The sequence below is a fragment of the Taudactylus pleione genome, unplaced genomic scaffold, assembly GCF_031769625.1.
Source record: "Taudactylus pleione unplaced genomic scaffold, aTauple2 ptg000526l, whole genome shotgun sequence".
Classification (NCBI taxonomy): domain Eukaryota; kingdom Metazoa; phylum Chordata; class Amphibia; order Anura; family Myobatrachidae; genus Taudactylus; species Taudactylus pleione.
The window spans coordinates 13,758-39,202 of record NW_028284928.1 but is presented as its reverse complement, the minus strand read 5'-3'; the positions used below and the strand labels follow the sequence as shown (position 1 = coordinate 39,202).

Genomic DNA, 25,445 nt, shown 5'->3' with positions numbered 1-25,445 from the left:
TATCCCCTCATAGCTACAGCCAGACTAAGCCAGACCTGTGCCGGGACCGGTGATACCGGTGACACCTGTACTAAGGTGACTGCTGAATAAGACACATATATCCCCTCATAGCTACAGCCAGACTAAGCCAGACCTGTGCAGGGACCGGTGATACCGGTGACACCTGTAATAAGGTGACTGCTGAATAAGACACATATATCCCCTCATAGCTACAGCCAGACTAAGCCAGACCTGTGCCGGGACCTGTGACACCTGTACTAAGATGACTGCTGAATAAGACACATATATCTCCTCATAGCTACAGCCAGACTAAGCCAGATCTGTGCCGGGACCGGTGATACCGGTGACACCTGTACTAAGGTGACTGCTGAATAAGACACATATATCCCCTCATAGCTTCAGCCAGACTAAGCCAGACCTGTGCTGGGACCTGTGATACCGGTGACACCTCTACTAAGGTGACTGCGGTATAAGACACATATATTCCCTCATAGCTACAGGCAGACTAAACCAGATCTGTGCCGGGACCAGTGACACCTGTACTAAGGTGACTGCTGAATAAGACACATATATCCCCTCATAGCTACAGCCAGACTAAGCCAGACCTGTGCCGGGACCGGTGATACCGGTGACACCTGTACTAAGGTGACTGCTGAGTAAGACACATATATCCCCTCATAGCTACAGCCAGACCTGTGCCGGGACCGTTGATACCGGTGACACTTGTACTAAGGTGACTGCGGAATAAGACACATATATCCGCTCATAGCTACAGCCAGACTAAGCCGGACCTGTGCCGGGACCTGTGATACCGGTGACACCTGTACTAAGGTGACTGCTGAATAAGACACATATATCCCCTCATAGCTACAGCCAGACCTGTGCCGGGACCGATGATACCAGTGACACCTGTACTAAGGTGACTACTGAGTAAGACACATATATCCCCTCATAGCTACAGCCAGACTAAGCCAGACCTGTGCCGAGACCGGAGACACCTGTACTAAGGGGACTGCTGAATAAGACACATATATCTCATCATAGCTACAGCCAGACTAAGCCAGACCTGTGCCGGGACCGATGATACCGGTGATACCTGTACTAAGGTGACTGCTGAATAAGACACATATATCCCCACAAAGCTACAGTCAGACTAAGCCTGACCTGTGCAGGGATGGTGATACCGGTGACACCTGTACTAAGGTGACTGCTGAATAAGACACATATATCCCCTCATAGCTACAGCCAGACTAAGCCAGACCTGTGCCGGGACTGGTGATACCGGTGACACCTGTACTAAGGTGACTGCTGAATAAGACACATATATCCCCTCATAGCTACAGCCAGACTAAGCCAGACCTGTGCCGGGACCGGTGATACCGGTGACCCCTGTACTAAGGTGACTGCTGAATAAGACACATATATCCCCTCATAGCTACAGCCAGACTAAGCCAGACCTGTGCAGGGACCGGTGATACCGGTGACCCCTGTACTAAGGTGACTGCTGAATAAGACACATAAATCCCCTCATAGCTACAGCCAGACTAAGCCAGACCTGTGCCGGGACCTGAGATACCAGTGACACCTGTACTAATGTGACTGCTGAATAAGACACATATATCCCCTCATAGCTACAGCCAGAATAAGCCAGACCTGTGCCGGGACCGGTGATACCGGTGACACCTGTACTAAGGTGACTGCTGAATAAGACACATATATCCCCTCATAGCTACAGCCAGACTAAGCCAGACCTGTGCCGGGACCGGTGATACCGGTGACACCTGTACTAAGGGGACTGCTGAATAAGACACATATATCCCCTCATACCTACAGCCAGACTAAGCCAGACCTGTGCCGGGACCGGTGATACCGGTGACACCTGTACTAAGGGGACTGCTGAATAAGACACATATATCCCCTCATAGCTATAAACGGACTAAACCAGATCTGTGCCGGGACCGGTGGCACCGGCACTAAGGGGACTGCTGAATAAGACACATATATCTCATCATAGCTACAGCCAGACTAAGCCAGACCTGTGCCGGGACCGATGATACCGGTGATACCTGTACTAAGGTGACTGCTGAATAAGACACATATATCCCCACAAAGCTACAGTCAGACTAAGCCTGACCTGTGCAGGGATGGTGTTACCGGTGACACCTGTACTAAGGTGACTGCTGAATAAGACACATATATCCCCTCATAGCTACAGCCAGACTAAGCCAGACCTGTGCCGAGACTGGTGATACCGGTGACACCTGTACTAAGGTGACTGCTGAATAAGACACATATATCCCCTCATAGCTACAGCCAGACTAAGCCAGACCTGTGCCGGGACCGGTGATACCGGTGACCCCTGTACTAAGGTGACTGCTGAATAAGACACATATATCCCCTCATAGCTACAGCCAGACTAAGCCAGACCTGTGCAGGGACCGGTGATACCGGTGACCCCTGTACTAAGGTGACTGCTGAATAAGACACATATATCCCCTCATAGCTACAGCCAGACTAAGCCAGACCTGTGCCGGGACCTGTGATACCAGTGACACCTGTACTAATGTGACTGCTGAATAAGACACATATATCCCCTCATAGCTACAGCCAGACTAAGCCAGACCTGTGCCGGGACCGGTGATACCGGTGACACCTGTACTAAGGTGACTGCTGAATAAGAGACATATATCCCCTCATAGCTACAGCCAGACTAAGCCAGACCTGTGCCGGGACCGGTGATACCGGTGACACCTGTACTAAGGGGACTGCTGAATAAGACACATATATCCCCTCATACCTACAGCCAGACTAAGCCAGACCTGTGCCGGGACCGGTGATACCGGTGACACCTGTACTAAGGGGACTGCTGAATAAGACACATATATCCCCTCATAGCTACAGCCAGACCTGTGCCGGGACCGGTGAAACCGGTGACCCCTGTACTAAGGGGACTGCTGAATAAGACACATATATCCCCTCATAGCTACAGCCAGACTAAGCCAGACCTGTGCCGGGACCGGTGATACCTGTACTAAGGTGACTGCTGAATAAGACACATATATCCACTCATAGCTACAGCCAGACTAAGCCAGACCTGAGCCGGGACCTGTGATACCGGTGACCCCTGTACTAAGGTGACTGCTGAATAAGACACATATATCCCCTCATAGCTACAGCCAGACTAAGCCAGATCTGTGCCGGGACCGGTGATACCTGTACTAAGGTGACTGCTGAATAAGACATATATCCCCTCATAGCTACAGCCAGACTAAGCCAGACCTGTGCCGGGACCGGTGATACCGGTGACACCTGTACTAAGGTGACTGCTGAATAAGACACATATATCCCCTCATAGCTACAGCCAGACTAAGCCAGACCTGTGCAGGGACCGGTGATACCGGTGACACCTGTAATAAGGTGACTGCTGAATAAGACACATATATCCCCTCATAGCTACAGCCAGACTAAGCCAGACCTGTGCCGGGACCTGTGACACCTGTACTAAGATGACTGCTGAATAAGACACATATATCTCCTCATAGCTACAGCCAGACTAAGCCAGATCTGTGCCGGGACCGGTGATACCGGTGACACCTGTACTAAGGTGACTGCTGAATAAGACACATATATCCCCTCATAGCTTCAGCCAGACTAAGCCAGACCTGTGCTGGGACCTGTGATACCGGTGACACCTCTACTAAGGTGACTGCGGTATAAGACACATATATTCCCTCATAGCTACAGGCAGACTAAGCCAGATCTGTGCCGGGACCAGTGACACCTGTACTAAGGTGACTGCTGAATAAGACACATATATCCCCTCATAGCTACAGCCAGACTAAGCCAGACCTGTGCCGGGACCGGTGATACCGGTGACACCTGTACTAAGGTGACTGCTGAGTAAGACACATATATCCCCTCATAGCTACAGCCAGACCTGTGCCGGGACCGTTGATACCGGTGACACTTGTACTAAGGTGACTGCGGAATAAGACACATATATCCGCTCATAGCTACAGCCAGACTAAGCCGGACCTGTGCCGGGACCTGTGATACCGGTGACACATGTACTAAGGTGACTGCTGAATAAGACACATATATCCGCTCATAGCTACAGCCAGACTAAGCCAGACCTGTGCCGGGACCGGTGATACCGGTGACACCTGTACTAACGTGACTGCTGAATAAGACACATATATCCCCTCATAGCTACAGCCAGACTAAGCCAGACCTGTGCCGGGACCGGTGATACCGGTGACACATGTACTAAGGTGACTGCTGAATAAGACACATATATCCCCTCATAGCTACAGCCAGACTAAGCCAGATCTGTGCCGGGACCTGTGATACCGGTGACACCTGTACTAAGGTGACTGCTGAATAAGACACATATATCCCCTCATAGCTACAGCCAGACCTGTGCCGGGACCGATGATACCAGTGACACCTGTACTAAGGTGACTACTGAGTAAGACACATATATCCCCTCATAGCTACAGCCAGACTAAGCCAGACCTGTGCCGAGACCGGAGACACCTGTACTAAGGGGACTGCTGAATAAGACACATATATCTCATCATAGCTACAGCCAGACTAAGCCAGACCTGTGCCGGGACCGATGATACCGGTGATACCTGTACTAAGGTGACTGCTGAATAAGACACATATATCCCCACAAAGCTACAGTCAGACTAAGCCTGACCTGTGCAGGGATGGTGATACCGGTGACACCTGTACTAAGGTGACTGCTGAATAAGACACATATATCCCCTCATAGCTACAGCCAGACTAAGCCAGACCTGTGCCGGGACTGGTGATACCGGTGACACCTGTACTAAGGTGACTGCTGAATAAGACACATATATCCCCTCATAGCTACAGCCAGACTAAGCCAGACCTGTGCCGGGACCGGTGATATCGGTGACCCCTGTACTAAGGTGACTGCTGAATAAGACACATATATCCCCTCATAGCTACAGCCAGACTAAGCCAGACCTGTGCAGGGACCGGTGATACCGGTGACCCCTGTACTAAGGTGACTGCTGAATAAGACACATAAATCCCCTCATAGCTACAGCCAGACTAAGCCAGACCTGTGCCGGGACCTGAGATACCAGTGACACCTGTACTAATGTGACTGCTGAATAAGACACATATATCCCCTCATAGCTACAGCCAGAATAAGCCAGACCTGTGCCGGGACCGGTGATACCGGTGACACCTGTACTAAGGTGACTGCTGAATAAGACACATATATCCCCTCATAGCTACAGCCAGACTAAGCCAGACCTGTGCCGGGACCGGTGATACCGGTGACACCTGTACTAAGGGGACTGCTGAATAAGACACATATATCCCCTCATACCTACAGCCAGACTAAGCCAGACCTGTGCCGGGACCGGTGATACCGGTGACACCTGTACTAAGGGGACTGCTGAATAAGACACATATATCCCCTCATAGCTATAGCCAGACTAAGCCAGACCTGTGCCGGGACCGGTGATACCGGTGACACCTGTACTAAGGTGACTGCTGAATAAGACACATATATCCCCTCATAGCTACAGCCAGACTAAGCCAGACCTGTGCCGGGACTGGTGATACCGGTGACCCCTGTACTAAGGTGACTGCTGAATAAGACACATATATCCCCTCATAGCTACAGCCAGACCTGTGCCGGGACCGGTGAAACCGGTGACCCCTGTACTAAGGGGACTGCTGAATAAGACACATATATCCCCTCATAGCTACAGCCAGACTAAGCCAGACCTGTGCCGGGACCGGTGATACCGGTGACCCCTGTACTAAGGGGACTGCTGAATAAGACACATATATCCCCTCATAGCTACAGCCAGACTAAGCCAGATCTGTGCCGGGACCGGTGATACCTGTACTAAGGTGACTGCTGAATAAGACATATATCCCCTCATAGCTACAGCCAGACTAAGCCAGACCTGTGCCGGGAGCGGTGATACCGGTGACACCTGTACTAAGGTGACTGCAGAATAAGACACATATATCCCCTCATAGCTACAGCCAGACTAAGCCAGATCTGTGCCAGGACCTGTGATACCGGTGATACCTGTACTAAGGTGACTGCTGAATAAGACACATATATCCCCTCATAGCTACAGCCACACTAAGCCAGACCTGTGCCGGGACCGGTGATACCGGTGACACCTGTACTAAGGTGACTGCTGAATAAGACACATATATCCCCTCATAGCTACAGCCAGACTAAGCCAGACCTGTGCAGGGACCGGTGATACCGGTGACACCTGTAATAAGGTGACTGCTGAATAAGACACATATATCCCCTCATAGCTACAGCCAGACTAAGCCAGACCTGTGCCGGGACCTGTGACACCTGTACTAAGATGACTGCTGAATAAGACACATATATCCCCTCATAGCTACAGCCAGACTAAGCCAGACCTGTGCCGGGACCGGTGATACCGGTGACACCTGTACTAAGGTGACTGCTGAATAAGACACATATATCCCCTCATAGCTTCAGCCAGACTAAGCCAGACCTGTGCCGGGACCTGTGATACCGGTGACACCTCTACTAAGGTGACTGTGGTATAAGACACATATATTCCCTCATAGCTACAGGCAGACTAAGCCAGATCTGTGCCGGGACCGGTGACACCTGTACTAAGGTGACTGCTGAGTAAGACACATATATCCCCTCATAGCTACAGCCAGACCTGTGCCGGGACCGTTGATACCGGTGACACTTGTACTAAGGTGACTGCTGAATAAGACACATATATCCGCTCATAGCTACAGCCAGACTAAGCCGGACCTGTGCCGGGACCTGTGATACCGGTGACACATGTACTAAGGTGACTGCTGAATAAGACACATATATCCGCTCATAGCTACAGCCAGACTAAGCCAGACCTGTGCCGGGACCGGTGATACCGGTGACACCTGTACTAACGTGACTGCTGAATAAGACACATATATCCCCTCATAGCTACAGCCAGACTAAGCCAGACCTGTGCCGGGACCGGTGATACCGGTGACACATGTACTAAGGTGACTGCTGAATAAGACACATATATCCCCTCATAGCTACAGCCAGACTAAGCCAGATCTGTGCCGGGACCTGTGATACCGGTGACACCTGTACTAAGGTGACTGCTGAATAAGACACATATATCCCCTCATAGCTACAGCCAGACCTGTGCCGGGACCGATGATACCGGTGACACCTGTACTAAGGTGACTGCTGAGTAAGACACATATATCCCCTCATAGTTACAGCCAGACTAAGCCAGACCTGTGCCGAGACCGGAGACACCTGTACTAAGGTGACTGCTGAATAAGACACATATATCCCCTCATAGCTACAGCCAGACTAAGCCAGACCTGTGCCGGGAACGGTGATACCTGTACTAAGGTGACTGCTGAATAAGACACATATATCCCCTCATAGATACAGCCAGACTAAGCCAGACCTGTGCCGGGACCGGTGATACCGGTGACACATGTACTAAGGTGACTGCTAAATAAGACACATATCTCCTCATAGCTACAGCCAGACTAAGCAAGACCTGTGCCAAGACCGGTGATACCTGTACTAAGGTGACTGCTGAATAAGACACATATATGCCCTCATAGCTACAGCCAGACTAAGCCAGACCTGTGATACCGGTGACACCTGTACTAAGGTGACTGTTGAATAAGACACATATATCCCCTCATAGCTACAGCCAGACTAAGCCAGACCTGTGCCGGGACTGGTGATACTGGCGACACCTGTACTAAGGTGACTGCTGAATAAGACACATATATCCCCTCATACCTACAGCCAGACTAAGCCAGACCTGTGCCGGGACCGGTGATACCGGTGACCCCTGTACTAAGGGGACTGCTGAATAAGACACATATATCCCCTCATAGCTACAGCCAGACTAAGCCAGATCTGTGCCGGGACCGGTGATACCGGTGACACCTGTACTAAGGTGACTGCTAAATAAGACACATATATCCCCTCATAGCTATAAACGGACTAAACCAGATCTGTGCCGGGACCGGTGGCACCGGCACTAAGGGGACTGCTGAATAAGACACATATATCTCATCATAGCTACAGCCAGACTAAGCCAGACCTGTGCCGGGACCGATGATACCGGTGATACCTGTACTAAGGTGACTGCTGAATAAGACACATATATCCCCACAAAGCTACAGTCAGACTAAGCCTGACCTGTGCAGGGATGGTGATACCGGTGACACCTGTACTAAGGTGACTGCTGAATAAGACACATATATCCCCTCATAGCTACAGCCAGACTAAGCCAGACCTGTGCCGGGACTGGTGATACCGGTGACACCTGTACTAAGGTGACTGCTGAATAAGACACATATATCCCCTCATAGCTACAGCCAGACTAAGCCAGACCTGTGCCGGGACCGGTGATACCGGTGACCCCTGTACTAAGGTGACTGCTGAATAAGACACATATATCCCCTCATAGCTACAGCCAGACTAAGCCAGACCTGTGCAGGGACCGGTGATACCGGTGACCCCTGTACTAAGGTGACTGCTGAATAAGACACATATATCCCCTCATAGCTACAGCCAGACTAAGCCAGACCTGTGCCGGGACCTGTGATACCAGTGACACCTGTACTAATGTGACTGCTGAATAAGACACATATATCCCCTCATAGCTACAGCCAGACTAAGCCAGACCTGTGCCGGGACCGGTGATACCGGTGACACCTGTACTAAGGTGACTGCTGAATAAGACACATATATCCCCTCATAGCTACAGCCAGACTAAGCCAGACCTGTGCCGGGACCGGTGATACCGGTGACACCTGTACTAAGGGGACTGCTGAATAAGACACATATATCCCCTCATACCTACAGCCAGACTAAGCCAGACCTGTGCCGGGACCGGTGATACCGGTGACACCTGTACTAAGGGGACTGCTGAATAAGACACATATATCCCCTCATAGCTATAGCCAGACTAAGCCAGACCTGTGCCGGGACCGGTGATACCGGTGACACCTGTACTAAGGTGACTGCTGAATAAGACACATATATCCCCTCATAGCTACAGCCAGACTAAGCCAGACCTGTGCCGGGACTGGTGATACCGGTGACCCCTGTACTAAGGTGACTGCTGAATAAGACACATATATCCCCTCATAGCTACAGCCAGACCTGTGCCGGGACCGGTGAAACCGGTGACCCCTGTACTAAGGGGACTGCTGAATAAGACACATATATCCCCTCATAGCTACAGCCAGACTAAGCCAGACCTGTGCCGGGACCGGTGATACCGGTGAAACCTGTACTAAGGTGACTGCTGAATAAGACACATATATCCCCTCATAGCTACAGCCAGACTAAGCCAGACCTGTGCCGAGACCGGAGACACCTGTACTAAGGTGACTGCTGAATAAGACACATATATCCCCTCATAGCTACAGCCAGACTAAGCCAGACCTGTGCCGGGACCGGTGATACCGGTGATACCTGTACTAAGGTGACTGCTGAATAAGACACATATATCCCCTCATAGATACAGCCAGACTAAGCCAGACCTGTGCCGGGACCGGTGATACCGGTGACACATGTACTAAGGTGACTGCTAAATAAGACACATATCTCCTCATAGCTACAGCCAGACTAAGCAAGACCTGTGCCAAGACCGGTGATACCTGTACTAAGGTGACTGCTGAATAAGACACATATATGCCCTCATAGCTACAGCCAGACTAAGCCAGACCTGTGATACCGGTGACACCTGTACTAAGGTGACTGTTGAATAAGACACATATATCCCCTCATAGCTACAGCCAGACTAAGCCAGACCTGTGACGGGACCGGTGATACCGGTGACCCCTGTACTAAGGGGACTGCTGAATAAGACACATATATCCCCTCATAGCTACAGCCAGACTAAGCCAGATCTGTGCCGGGACCGGTGATACCGGTGACACCTGTACTAAGGTGACTGCTAAATAAGACACATATATCCCCTCATAGCTATAAACGGACTAAACCAGATCTGTGCCGGGACCGGTGGCACCGGCACTAAGGGGACTGCTGAATAAGACACATATATCTCATCATAGCTACAGCCAGACTAAGCCAGACCTGTGCCGGGACCGATGATACCGGTGATACCTGTACTAAGGTGACTGCTGAATAAGACACATATGTCCCCACAAAGCTACAGTCAGACTAAGCCAGACCTGTGCAGGGATGGTGATACCGGTGACACCTGTACTAAGGTGACTGCTGAATAAGACACATATATCCCCTCATAGCTACAGCCAGACTAAGCCAGACCTGTGCCGGGACTGGTGATACCGGTGACACCTGTACTAAGGTGACTGCTGAATAAGACACATATATCCCCTCATAGCTACAGCCAGACTAAGCCAGACCTGTGCCGGGACCGGTGATACCGGTGACCCCTGTACTAAGGTGACTGCTGAATAAGACACATATATCCCCTCATAGCTACAGCCAGACTAAGCCAGACCTGTGCAGGGACCGGTGATACCGGTGACCCCTGTACTAAGGTGACTGCTGAATAAGACACATATATCCCCTCATAGCTACAGCCAGACTAAGCCAGACCTGTGCCGGGACCTGTGATACCAGTGACACCTGTACTAATGTGACTGCTGAATAAGACACATATATCCCCTCATAGCTACAGCCAGACTAAGCCAGACCTGTGCCGGGACCGGTGATACCGGTGACACCTGTACTAAGGTGACTGCTGAATAAGACACATATATCCCCTCATAGCTACAGCCAGACTAAGCCAGACCTGTGCCGGGACCGGTGACACCTGTACTAAGGGGACTGCTGAATAAGACACATATATCCCCTCATACCTACAACCAGACTAAGCCAGACCTGTGCCGGGACCGGTGATACCGGTGACACCTGTACTAAGGGGACTGCTGAATAAGACACATATATCCCCTCATAGCTATAGCCAGACTAAGCCAGACCTGTGCCGGGACCGGTGATACCGGTGACACCTGTACTAAGGTGACTGCTGAATAAGACACATATATCCCCTCATAGCTACAGCCAGACTAAGCCAGACCTGTGCCGGGACTGGTGATACCGGTGACCCCTGTACTAAGGTGACTGCTGAATAAGACACATATATCCCCTCATAGCTACAGCCAGACCTGTGCCGGGACCGGTGAAACCGGTGACCCCTGTACTAAGGGGACTGCTGAATAAGACACATATATCCCCTCATAGCTACAGCCAGACTAAGCCAGACCTGTGCCGGGACCGGTGAAACCGGTGACCCCTGTACTAAGGGGACTGCTGAATAAGACACATATATCCCCTCATAGCTACAGCCAGACTAAGCCAGACCTGTGCCGGGACCGGTGATACCGGTGATACCTGTACTAAGGTGACTGCTGAATAAGACACATATATCCCCTCATAGATACAGCCAGACTAAGCCAGACCTGTGCCGGGACCGGTGATACCGGTGACACATGTACTAAGGTGACTGCTAAATAAGACACATATCTCCTCATAGCTACAGCCAGACTAAGCAAGACCTGTGCCAAGACCGGTGATACCTGTACTAAGGTGACTGCTGAATAAGACACATATATGCCCTCATAGCTACAGCCAGACTAAGCCAGACCTGTGATACCGGTGACACCTGTACTAAGGTGACTGTTGAATAAGACACATATATCCCCTCATAGCTACAGCCAGACTAAGCCAGACCTGTGCCGGGACCGGTGATACTGGTGACACCTGTACTAAGGTGACTGCTGAATAAGACACATATATCCCCTCATAGCTACAGCCAGACTAAGCCAGACCTGTGCCGGGACCGGTGATACCGGTGACCCCTGTACTAAGGGGACTGCTGAATAAGACACATATATCCCCTCATAGCTACAGCCAGACTAAGCCAGATCTGTGCCGGGACCGGTGATACCGGTGACACCTGTACTAAGGTGACTGCTAAATAAGACACATATATCCCCTCATAGCTATAAACGGACTAAACCAGATCTGTGCCGGGACCGGTGGCACCGGCACTAAGGGGACTGCTGAATAAGACACATATATCTCATCATAGCTACAGCCAGACTAAGCCAGACCTGTGCCGGGACCGATGATACCGGTGATACCTGTACTAAGGTGACTGCTGAATAAGACACATATGTCCCCACAAAGCTACAGTCAGACTAAGCCAGACCTGTGCAGGGATGGTGATACCGGTGACACCTGTACTAAGGTGACTGCTGAATAAGACACATATATCCCCTCATAGCTACAGCCAGACTAAGCCAGACCTGTGCCGGGACTGGTGATACCGGTGACACCTGTACTAAGGTGACTGCTGAATAAGACACATATATCCCCTCATAGCTACAGCCAGACTAAGCCAGACCTGTGCCGGGACCGGTGATACCGGTGACCCCTGTACTAAGGTGACTGCTGAATAAGACACATATATCCCCTCATAGCTACAGCCAGACTAAGCCAGACCTGTGCAGGGACCGGTGATACCGGTGACCCCTGTACTAAGGTGACTGCTGAATAAGACACATATATCCCCTCATAGCTACAGCCAGACCTGTGCCAGGACCTGTGATACCAGTGACACCTGTACTAATGTGACTGCTGAATAAGACACATATATCCCCTCATAGCTACAGCCAGACTAAGCCAGACCTGTGCCGGGACCGGTGATACCGGTGACCCCTGTACTAAGGTGACTGCTGAATAAGACACATATATCTCATCATAGCTACAGCCAGACTAAGCCAGACCTGTGCCGGGACCGGTGATACCGGTGACCCCTGTACTAAGGTGACTGCTGAATAAGACACATATATCCCCTCATAGCTACAGCCAGACTAAGCCAGACCTGTGCAGGGACCGGTGATACCGATGACCCCTGTACTAAGGTGACTGCTGAATAAGACACATATATCCCCTCATAGCTACAGCCAGACTAAGCCAGACCTGTGCCGGGACCTGTGATACCAGTGACACCTGTACTAATGTGACTGCTGAATAAGACACATATATCCCCTCATAGCTACAGCCAGACTAAGCCAGACCTGTGCCGGGACCGGTGATACCGGTGACACCTGTACTAAGGTGACTGCTGAATAAGACACATATATCCCCTCATAGCTACAGCCAGACTAAGCCAGACCTGTGCCGGGACCGGTGATACCGGTGACACCTGTACTAAGGGGACTGCTGAATAAGACACATATATCCCCTCATAGCTACAGCCAGACTAAGCCAGACCTCTGCCGGGACCGGTGATACCGGTGACACCTGTACTAAGGGGACTGCTGAATAAGACACATATATCCCCTCATAGCTACAGCCAGACTAAGCCAGACCTGTGCCGGGACCGGTGATACCGGTGACACCTGTACTAAGGTGACTGCTGAATAAGACACATATATCCACTCATAGCTACAGCCAGACTAAGCCAGACCTGTGCCGGGACTGGTGATACCGGTGACCCCTGTACTAAGGTGACTGCTGAATAAGACACATATATCCCCTCATAGCTACAGCCAGACCTGTGCCGGGACCGGTGAAACCGGTGACCCCTGTACTAAGGGGACTGCTGAATAAGACACATATATCCCCTCATAGCTACAGCCAGACTAAGCCAGACCTGTGCCGGGACCGGTGATACCGGTGAAACCTGTACTAAGGTGACTGCTGAATAAGACACATATATCCCCTCATAGCTACAGCCAGACTAAGCCGCCAGACCTGTGCCGGGACCGGTGATACTGGTGACACCTGTACTAAGGTGACTGCTGAATAAGACACATATATCCCCTCATAGCTACAGCCAGGCTAAGCCAGATCTGTGCCGGGACCGGTGATACCGGTGACACCTGTACTAAGGTGACTGCTGAATAAGACACATATATCCCCTCATAGCTACAGCCAGACTAAGCCAGATCTGTGCCGGGACAAGTGATACCGGTGACACCTGTACTAAGGTGACTGCTGAATAAGACACATATATCCCCTCATAGCTACAGCCAGACTAAGCCAGACCTGTGCCGGGACCGGTGATACCGGTGACACCTGTACTAAGGTGACTGCTGAATAAGACACATATATCCCCTCATAGCTACAGCCAGACTAAGCCAGATCTGTGCCGGGACCGGTGATACCGGTGACACCTGTACTAAGGTGACTGCTGAATAAGACACATATATCCCCTCATAGCTACAGCCAGACTAAGCCAGACCTGTGCCGGGACAGGTGATACCGGTGACACCTGTACTAAGGTGACTGCTGAATAAGACACGTGACTAGTGTTCATTCTAGCACCCTGCACCCATCACAAAACATTTTTGGCAGAAGCAGCCGCCTGACGCTAGCAGTGTTGCACGGGACATGTAGGCTCACTCACGCCCGGCATACCGCACTGCATGGCATATAGAGGCTGGATGAGAAGGGACAGATCTGTATAAATGTACTATTTCCTGTGGAATCTAAGGTATATTTATTTATATTTAGTGAGATAGTGTGATTGGGTAAGGGACACAGCGTAGGTGTAAGAACGGGATATTAGAGGGCCGGCTACCCTGCAGAGACTGCGCCATGGTGAGGGACCAGTGTAAGTTAGCAGACAGTACCAGCACTGTGCCCGCACACATATCAAAGCATTGCCAGGTGCCAACGTAGGAGCCTGGGTGGAAGTAAGCGGTCCCAAAGGCCAGTGGTAGGAGCTTGGTGGTGGCAACAAGTTACCTGCCACTGCGCAGTGGGTGGAGTCAGTAAAAAGTATTTAATGAGTGTAAGAAGGAATCCCCGGATGAGGCAAGGCCATCCGGTCACAGGAATAATATAATATTCAGTATAGGGGGGGATAATATAATGTATATATAATACACCAGTTTCCCGCGCACTCGGTATAGGGGGGGATAATATAATGTATATATAATACACCGGTTCCCAGCACAGTCAGTATATGGGGGGATAATATAATGTATATATAATACACCAGTTCCCCACACACTCAGTATAGGGGGGATACTATAATGTATATATAATACACCGGTTCCCCGCACACTCAGTATAGGGGGGGATAATATAATGTATATATAATACACCGGTTCCCCGCACACTCAGTATAGGGGGGATAATATAATGTATATATAATACACCGGTTCCCAGAACACTCAGTATAGGGGGGGATAATATAATGTATATATAATACACCGGTTCCCAGCACACTCAGTATAGGGGGGGATAATATAATGTATATATAATACACCGGTTCCCAGCACACTCAGTATAGGGGGGGATAATATAATGTATATATAATACACCGGTTCCCAGAACACTCAGTATAGGGGGGGATAATATAATGTATATATAATACACCGGTTCCCAGCACAGTCAGTATATGGGGGTATAATATAATGTATATATAATACACCGGTTCCCCGCACACTCAGTATAGGAGGGATAATATAATGTATATATAATACACCGGTTCCCCGCACACTCAGTATAGGGGGGATAATATAATGTATATATAATACACCGGTTCCCAGCACACTCAGTATATGGGGGGATAATATAATGTATATATAATACTCCGGTTCCCAGCACACTCAGTATAGGGAGGGATAATATAATGTATATATAATACACCGGTTCCCCGCACACTCAGTATAGGAGGGATAATATAATGTATATATAATACACCGCTTCCCCGCACACTCGGTATAGGGGGGGGATAATATAATGTATATATAATACACCAGTTCCCCGCACACTCAGTATAGGGAGGGATAATAAAATGTATATATAATACACCGGTTCCCAGCACACTCAGTATATGGGGGGATAATATAATGTATATATAATACTCCGGTTCCCAGCACACTCAGTATAGGGGGGGATAATATAATGTATATATAATACACCGGTTCCCAGCACACTCAGTATATGGGGGCATAATATAATGTATATATAATACTCCGGTTCCCAGCACACTCAGTATAGGGGGGGATAATAAAATGTATATATAATACACCGGTTCCCAGCACACTCAGTATATGGGGGGATAATATAATGTATATATAATACTCCGGTTCCCAGCACACTCAGTATAGGGGGGGATAATATAATGTATATATAATACACCAGATCCCAGCACAGTCAGTACAGGGGGGGATAATATAATGTATATATAATACACCGGTTGCCCGCACACTCAGTATAGGGGGGGATAATATAATGTATATATAATACACCGCTTCCCCGCGCACTCGGTATAGGGGGGGATAATATAATGTATATATAATACACCGGTTCCCAGCACAGTCAGTAAAGGGGGGATAATATAATGTATATACAGTCAGGTCCATAAATATTGGGACATTGACAGAATTTTCAGATTTTGGCCTCTATTCACCACCACAATGGCTTTGAAATGAAACAAACAAGATGAGCTTTACCTGCAGACTTTCAGATTTAATTTGAGGGTAATTACATCCAAATCAGGTGAACGGTGTAGGAATTACAATGGTATCTATATGTGTCTCCCACTTTTTAAAGGGCCAAAAGTAATGGGACTATCAACTCAAAAGCTATTTCATGGACAGGTGTGGGCTATTCCCTCGTTATTTCATTATCAATTAAGCAGGTAAAAGGTCTGGAGTTGATTCTAGGTGTGACATTTGCATTTGGAATCAGTTGCTGTCGACTCTCAATATGAGATCCAAAGAGCTGTCACTATCAGTGAAGCCATCATTAGGCTGAAAAATGAAAACAAACCCATCAGAGAGATAGCAAAAACATTAGGTGTGGCCAAATCAACTGTTTGGAACATTCTTAAAAAGAGAGAACGCACCGGAGAGCTCAGCAACACCAAAAGACCCGGAAGACCACGGAAAACAACTGTGGTGGATGACAGAAGAATTATTTCCCTGGTGAAGAAAAATCCCTTCACAACATTTGGCCAAATCAAGAACACTCTCCAGGAGGTAGGTGTATATGTGTCAAAGTCACCAATCAAGAGAAGACTTCACAAGAGTGAATATAGAGGGTTCACCACAAGATGTAAACCATTGGTGAGCCTCAAAAACAGGAAGACCAGATTAGAGTTTGCCAAACAACATCTAAAAAAGCCATTACAGTTCTGGAACAACATCCTATGGACAGATGAGACAAAGATCAACTTGTACCAGAGTGATGGGAAGAGAAGAGAAGGAAAGGAACTGCTCATGATCCAAAACATACCACCTCATCAGTGAAGCATGGTGGTGGTAGTGTCATGGCGTGGGCATGTATGGCTGCCAATGGAACTGGTTGCCTTGTATTTATTGATGATGTGACTGCTGACAAAAGCAGCAGAATGAATTCTGAAGTGTTTCGGGCAATATTATATGCTCATATTCAGTCAAATGCTTCAGAACTCATTGGACGGCGCTTCACAGTGCAGATGGACAATGACCCGAAGCATACTGTAAAAGGTACCAAAGAGTTTTTAAGACTAAAAAGTGGAATGTTATGCAATGGCCAAGTCAATCCCCTGACCTGAATCTGATTGAGCATGCATTTCACTTGATGAAGACAAAACTGAAGGGAAAATGCCCCAAGAACAAGCAGGAACTGAAGACATTTGCAGTAGAGGCCTGGCAGAGCATCACCAGGGATGAAACCCAGCGTCTGGTGATGTCTATGCGTTCCAGACTTCAGGCTGTAATTGCCTGCAAAGGATTTGCAACAAAGTATTAAAAAGTGAAAGTTAGATTTAGGATTGTTTAGTTTGTCCCATTACTTTTGGCCCCTTAAAAAGTGGGAGGCATATATAGAAACCGTTGTAATTCCTACACCGTTCACCTGATTTGGATGTAATTACCCTCAAATTAAATCTGATAGTCTGCAGGTAAAGCACATCTTGTTTGTTTCATTTCAAAGCCATTGTGGTGGTGAATAGAGGACAAAATATGACAATTCTGTCAATGTCCCAATATTTATGGACCTGACTGTATAATACACCGGTTCCCCGCGCACTCGGTATAGGGGGGGATAATATAATGTATATATAATACACCGGTTCCCAGCACAGTCAGTATATGGGGGGATAATATAATGTATATATAATACACCAGTTCCCAGCACACTCAGTATAGGAGGGATAATATAATGTATATATAATACACCGGTTCCCAGCACAGTCAGTATAGGGGGGGATAACATAATGTATATATAATACACCAGTTCCCCGCACACTCAGTATAGGGGGGGATAATATAATGTATATATAATACACCGGTTCCCCGCACACTCAGTATAGGGGGGATTATATAATGTATATATAATACACCGGTTCCCAGCACAGTCAGTATATGGGGGGATAATATAATGTATATATAATACACCGGTTCCCAGCACAGTCAGTATATGGAGGGATAATATAATGTATATATAATACACCAGTTCCCAGCACAGTCAGTATATGGAGGGATAATATAATGTATATATAATACACCGGTTCCCAGCAGTCAGTATATGGGGGGATAATATAATGTATATATAATACACCAGTTCCCAGCACACTCAGTATAGGAGGGATAATATAATGTATATATAATACACCGGTTCCCAGCACAGTCAGTATATGGGGGGATAATATAATGTATATATAATACACCGGTTCCCAGCACAGTCAGTATATGGGGGGATAACATAATGTATATATAATACACCAGTTCCCAGCACAGTCAGTATATGGGGGGATAATATAATGTATATATAATACACCAGTTCCCCGCACAGTCAGTATATGGGGGGATAATATAATGTATATATAATACACCAGTTCCCAGCACAGTCAGTATATGGGGGGATAATATAATGTATATATAATACACCGGTTCCCAGCACAGTCAGTATATGGAGGGATAATATAATGTATATATAATACACCGGTTCCCAGCAGTCAGTATATGGGGGGATAATATAATGTATATATAATACACCAGTTCCCAGCACAGTCAGTATATGGGGGGATAATATAATGTATATATAATACACCGGTTCCCAGCACACTCAGTATATGGGGGGATAATATAATGTATATATAATACACCAGTTCCCAGCACAGTCAGTATATGGGGGGATAATATAATGTATATATAATACACCGGTTCCCAGCACAGTCAGTATATGGGGGGATAATATAATGTATATATAATACACCGGTTCCCAGCACACTCAGTATATGGGGGGATAATATAATGTATATATAATACACCGGTTCCCCGCACAGTCAGTATATGGGGGGATAATATAATGTATATATAATACACCAGTTCCCAGCAGTCAGTATATGGGGGGATAATATAATGTATATATAATACACCGGTTCCCAGCAGTCAGTATATGGGGGGATAATATAATGTATATATAATACACCAGTTCCCAGCACAGTCAGTATATGGGGGGATAATATAATGTATATATAATACACCGGTTCCCAGCACAGTCAGTATATGGGGGGATAATATAATGTATATATAATACACCGGTTCCCAGCACAGTCAGTATATGGGGGGATAATATAATGTATATATAATACACCGGTTCCCAGCACAGTCAGTATATGGGGGGATAACATAATGTATATATAATACACCAGTTCCCAGCACAGTCAGTATATGGGGGGATAATATAATGTATATATAATACACCAGTTCCCAGCACACTCAGTATAGGGGGGATAATATAATGTATATATAATACACCGGTTCCCAGCACAGTCAGTATATGGGGGGATAATATAATGTATATATAATACACCAGTTCCCAGCACACTCAGTATATGGGGGGATAATATAATGTATATATAATACACCGGTTCCCAGCAGTCAGTATATGGGGGGATAATATAATGTATATATAATACTCCGGTTCCCAGCACAGTCAGTATATGGGGGGATAATATAATGTATATATAATACACCGGTTCCCAGCACAGTCAGTATATGGGGGGATAATATAATGTATATATAATACACCGGTTCCCAGCACAGTCAGTATAGGGAGGGATAATATAATGTATATATAATACACCAGTTCCCAGCACAGTCAGTATATGGGGGGATAATATAATGTATATATAATACACCGGTTCCCAGCACAGTCAGTATATGGGGGGATAATATAATGTATATATAATACACCGGTTCCCCGCACAGTCAGTATATGGGGGGATAATATAATGTATATATAATACACCGGTTCCCAGCACAGTCAGTATATGGGGGGATAATATAATGTATATATAATACACCGGTTCCCAGCACAGTCAGTATATGGGGGGATAATATAATGTATATATAATACACCGGTTCCCAGCACAGTCAGTATATGGAGGGATAATATAATGTATATATAATACACCGGTTCCCAGCAGTCAGTATATGGGGGGATAATATAATGTATATATAATACACCAGTTCCCAGCACAGTCAGTATATGGGGGGATAATATAATGTATATATAATACACCGGTTCCCAGCACACTCAGTATATGGGGGGATAATATAATGTATATATAATACACCAGTTCCCAGCACAGTCAGTATATGGGGGGATAATATAATGTATATATAATACACCGGTTCCCAGCACAGTCAGTATATGGGGGGATAATATAATGTATATATAATACACCGGTTCCCAGCACACTCAGTATATGGGGGGATAATATAATGTATATATAATACACCGGTTCCCCGCACAGTCAGTATATGGGGGGATAATATAATGTATATATAATACACCAGTTCCCAGCAGTCAGTATATGGGGGGATAATATAATGTATATATAATACACCGGTTCCCAGCAGTCAGTATATGGGGGGATAATATAATGTATATATAATACACCAGTTCCCAGCACAGTCAGTATATGGGGGGATAATATAATGTATATATAATACACCGGTTCCCAGCACAGTCAGTATATGGGGGGATAATATAATGTATATATAATACACCGGTTCCCAGCACAGTCAGTATATGGGGGGATAACATAATGTATATATAATACACCAGTTCCCAGCACAGTCAGTATATGGGGGGATAATATAATGTATATATAATACACCAGTTCCCAGCACACTCAGTATAGGGGGGATAATATAATGTATATATAATACACCGGTTCCCAGCACAGTCAGTATATGGGGGGATAATATAATGTATATAGAATACACCAGTTCCCAGCACACTCAGTATATGGGGGGATAATATAATGTATATATAATACACCAGTTCCCAGCACACTCAGTATATGGGGGGATAATATAATGTATATATAATACACCGGTTCCCAGCAGTCAGTATATGGGGGGATAATATAATGTATATATAATACTCCGGTTCCCAGCACAGTCAGTATATGGGGGGATAATATAATGTATATATAATACACCGGTTCCCAGCACAGTCAGTATATGGGGGGATAATATAATGTATATATAATACACCGGTTCCCAGCACAGTCAGTATAGGGAGGGATAATATAATGTATATATAATACACCAGATCCCAGCACAGTCAGTATATGGGGGGATAATATAATGTATATATAATACACCAGTTCCCAGCACAGTCAGTATATGGGGGGATAATATAATGTATATATAATACACCGGTTCCCAGCACAGTCAGTATATGGGGGGATAATATAATGTATATATAATACACCGGTTCCCCGCACAGTCAGTATATGGGGGGATAATATAATGTATATATAATACACCGGTTCCCAGCACACTCAGTATATGGGGGGATAATATAATGTATATATAATACTCCGGTTCCCAGCACAGTCAGTATATGGGGGGATAATATAATGTATATATAATACACCAGTTCCCCGCACAGTCAGTATATGGGGGGATAATATAATGTATATATAATACACCAGTTCCCAGCACAGTCAGTATATGGGGGGATAATATAATGTATATATAATACACCGGTTCCCAGCACAGTCAGTATAGGGGGGGATAATATAATGTATATATAATACACCGGTTCCCCGCACAGTCAGTATATGGGGGGATAATATAATGTATATATAATACACCAGTTCCCAGCACAGTCAGTATATGGGGGGATAATATAATGTATATATAATACACCGGTTCCCAGCACAGTCAGTATATGGGGGGATAATATAATGTATATATAATACACCGCTTCCCAGCACAGTCAGTATAGGGGGGGATAATATAATGTATATATAATACACCAGTTCCCAGCACAGTCAGTATATGGGGGGATAATATAATGTATATATAATACACCGGTTCCCAGCACAGTCAGTATATGGGGGGATAATATAATGTATATATAATACACCGGTTCCCAGCACAGTCAGTATATGGGGGGATAATATAATGTATATATAATACACCGGTTCCCAGCAGTCAGTATATGGGGGGATAATATAATGTATATATAATACACCAGTTCCCAGCACAGTCAGTATATGGGGGGATAATATAATGTATATATAATACACCGGTTCCCAGCACAGTCAGTATATGGGGGGATAATATAATGTATATATAATACACCGGTTCCCAGCACAGTCAGTATATGGGGGGATAATATAATGTATATATAATACACCGGTTCCCAGCACAGTCAGTATATGGGGGGATAATATAATGTATATATAATACACCGGTTCCCAGCACAGTCAGTATATGGGGGGATAATATAATGTATATATAATACACCGGTTCCCAGCACAGTCAGTATATGGGGGGATAATATAATGTATATATAATACACCGGTTCCCAGCACAGTCAGTATATGGGGGGATAATATAATGTATATATAATACACCGGTTCCCAGCACAGTCAGTATATGGGGGGATAATATAATGTATATATAATACACCGGTTCCCAGCACAGTCAGTATATGGGGGGATAATATAATGTATATATAATACACCGGTTCCCAGCACAGTCAGTATATGGGGGAATATAATGTATATATAATACACCGGTTCCCAGCACAGTCAGTATATGGGGGGATAATATAATGTATATATAATACACCGGTTCCCAGCACAGTCAGTATATGGGGGGATAATATAATGTATATATAATACACCGGTTCCCAGCACAGTCAGTATATGGGGGGATAATATAATGTATATATAATACTCCGGTTCCCAGCACAGTCAGTATATGGGGGGATAATATAATGTATATATAATACACCGGTTCCCAGCACAGTCAGTATATGGGGGGATAATATAATGTATATATAATACACCGGTTCCCAGCACAGTCAGTATATGGGGGGATAATATAATGTATATATAATACACCGGTTCCCAGCACAGTCAGTATATGGGGGGATAATATAATGTATATATAATACACCGGTTCCCAGCACAGTCAGTATATGGGGGGATAATATAATGTATATATAATACACCGGTTCCCAGCACAGTCAGTATATGGGGGGATAATATAATGTATATATAATACACCGGTTCCCAGCACAGTCAGTATAGGGGGGGATAATATAATGTATATATAATACACCGGTTCCCAGCACAGTCAGTATATGGGGGGATAATATAATGTATATATAATACTCCGGTTCCCAGCACACTCAGTATATGGGGGGATAATATAATACAGGCATTATATATAGCACTGCAGCTGGGGCTGTATACTATATACTGTGTATGTGCCTCTGGGTATTATGTGACATGGTGACAGGCCAGTGAGGGGAAACATTCGGGCTAGGCCGCAAGCCGGGGACTTTCCTGAGCTCGCAGCCGCCTCCCGTCCGCCGCCGCCCGTTACCTGTGCAGTAGTCAGTGAGGCCTGTGCAGGGAGGAGACCGGCAGATCCAGGCAGCAGCGGCTCCGGGAACAGTGACTGTGTGGCGGGGGAGGAGCGAGGACAGCTGCCCCCTACCGGATACCGGCGGGAGAACCGGGGAGGAGAGTCCCCGGCACACACCGGCCGCAGCACCGACATGGGCCGGGGGGAGAGGATGGTCTCTGTGAGGACAGGAGGGACAGAGGACGGAGAGAGGAACAGAGAGGGGACAGGCACAGAGAGAGGGTGACGGGGAGAGGGGACAGGCACAGAGAGAGGGTGACGGGGAGAGGGGACAGGCACAGAGAGAGGGTGACGGGGAGAGGGGACAGGCACAGAGAGAGGGGGACTGAGGGGACAGGCACAGAGAGAGAGTGACGGAGAGGGGACAGGCACAGAGAGAGGGTGACGGAGAGAGGGGACAGGCACAGAGAGAGGGTGACGGGGAGAGGGGACAGGCACAGAGAGAGGGGGACTGAGGGGACAGGCACAGAGAGAGAGTGACGGAGAGAGGGGACAGGCACAGAGAGAGGGTGACGGAGAGAGGGGACAGGCACAGAGAGAGGGGGACTGAGGGGACAGGCACAGAGAGAGAGTGACGGAGAGAGGGGACAGGCACAGAGAGAGGGTGACGGAGAGAGGGGACAGGCACAGAGAGAGGGGGACTGAGGGGACAGGCACAGAGAGAGAGTGACGGAGAGGGGACAGGCACAGAGAGAGGGTGACGGGGAGAGGGGACAGGCACAGAGAGAGGGTGACGGGGAGAGGGGACAGGCACAGAGAGAGGGGGACTGAGGGGACAGGCACAGAGAGAGAGTGACGGAGAGGGGACAGGCACAGAGAGAGGGTGACGGAGAGAGGGGACAGGCACAGAGAGAGGGTGACGGGGAGAGGGGACAGGCACAGAGAGAGGGGGACTGAGGGGACAGGCACAGAGAGAGAGTGACGGAGAGAGGGGACAGGCACAGAGAGAGGGTGACGGAGAGAGGGGACAGGCACAGAGAGAGGGGGACTGAGGGGACAGGCACAGAGAGAGAGTGACGGAGAGAGGGGACAGGCACAGAGAGAGGGTGACGGAGAGAGGGGACAGGCACAGAGAGAGGGGGACTGAGGGGACAGGCACAGAGAGAGAGTGACGGAGAGGGGACAGGCACAGAGAGAGGGTGACGGGGAGAGGGGACAGGCACAGAGAGAGGGTGACGGAGAGAGGGGACAGGCACAGAGAGAGAGTGACGGGGAGAGGGGACAGGCACAGAGAGAGAGTGACGGAGAGAGGGGACAGGCACAGAGAGAGGGGGACTGAGGGGACAGGCACAGAGAGAGAGTGACGGAGAGAGGGGACAGGCACAGAGAGAGGGTGACGGAGAGAGGGGACAGGCACAGAGAGAGGGGGACTGAGGGGACAGGCACAGAGAGAGAGTGACGGAGAGAGGGGACAGGCACAGAGAGAGGGTGACGGAGAGAGGGGACAGGCACAGAGAGAGGGGGACTGAGGGGACAGGCACAGAGAGAGAGTGACGGAGAGGGGACAGGCACAG

The 25,445-nt window shown here is 47.6% G+C and overlaps 1 protein-coding gene across 1 annotated transcript in view; it reads right to left on the bottom strand.

Moving 5' to 3' along the window:
- The window catches only part of ZNF319 (zinc finger protein 319), a 36,792-nt gene extending 12,656 nt beyond the window's left edge, over positions 1-24,136 (bottom strand). Inside the window, exon 1 of the mRNA XM_088450811.1 lies at positions 23,890-24,136. The gene's annotated coding sequence lies outside the window, so the exon portion shown is untranslated. The remainder of the gene's footprint in view (positions 1-23,889) is intronic.
- Positions 24,137-25,445: the final 1,309 nt, after the last annotated feature.